Here is a 757-nt window from a genome sequence, read left to right on the forward strand (position 1 = left end):
TTCTAAACTTGGGAAGAAAACTATAAATCACAGGGTAACCTCAAAGAAAAATGATAAACCTTCACATCAAAAGAAAAAAGAGGATCAGTATAAATATTCAGCAAATACTAAAACAATAGCAATGAAGGAAGTGATAACATGATTCATAACCAAAATGAGCTCAGCATAGAAAATTATATGGAGGAAATCGACACCATGAAAAAGCACATGACAAAAATGACAGCAACAAATTCTTATTTGCTGATAATTACATATCTGGCAAGGGACTGATCTCTAAGATTGATGGAAAACTCCAACGCCTCAACACCAAAGGAATTAACAATTCAATTGAAAAATGGGCAGAACACATGAATAGCGACTTCACCAAGGAGGATATTCAGGTGCTCAGCTAAATACATGAAAAGATGCTCACTATCACTGGCCATCAGAGAGATGTAAATCAAAACAACAACGAGCTATACCGTCTCACCTCAGCACTGATGGCAAGGTTCAATGAGACAGAAAATAACAAATGCTGGTGGGGATGTGGAGAGATTGGAACTCTCATACACTGCTGGTGGGACTGTGAAGTGACACAACCACTATGGAAAGTAATATGGCGATTCCTTAGAAAGTTGGAACTGGAGATACCATTTGACCCAGCAATCCCATTACTAGATATGTATCCTAGAGAGGTGAGAGCTAGGATAGGAACAGATACATGCATGCTCATGTTCATCACAGCACTATTTACAATAGCAAAAAGATGGAAACAACC

This window comes from Orycteropus afer, unplaced genomic scaffold (genome assembly GCF_000298275.1).
Source record: "Orycteropus afer afer isolate SDZICR_OR568_19922 unplaced genomic scaffold, OryAfe1.0 scaffold00027, whole genome shotgun sequence".
NCBI classification, from domain to species: Eukaryota; Metazoa; Chordata; class Mammalia; order Tubulidentata; family Orycteropodidae; genus Orycteropus; species Orycteropus afer.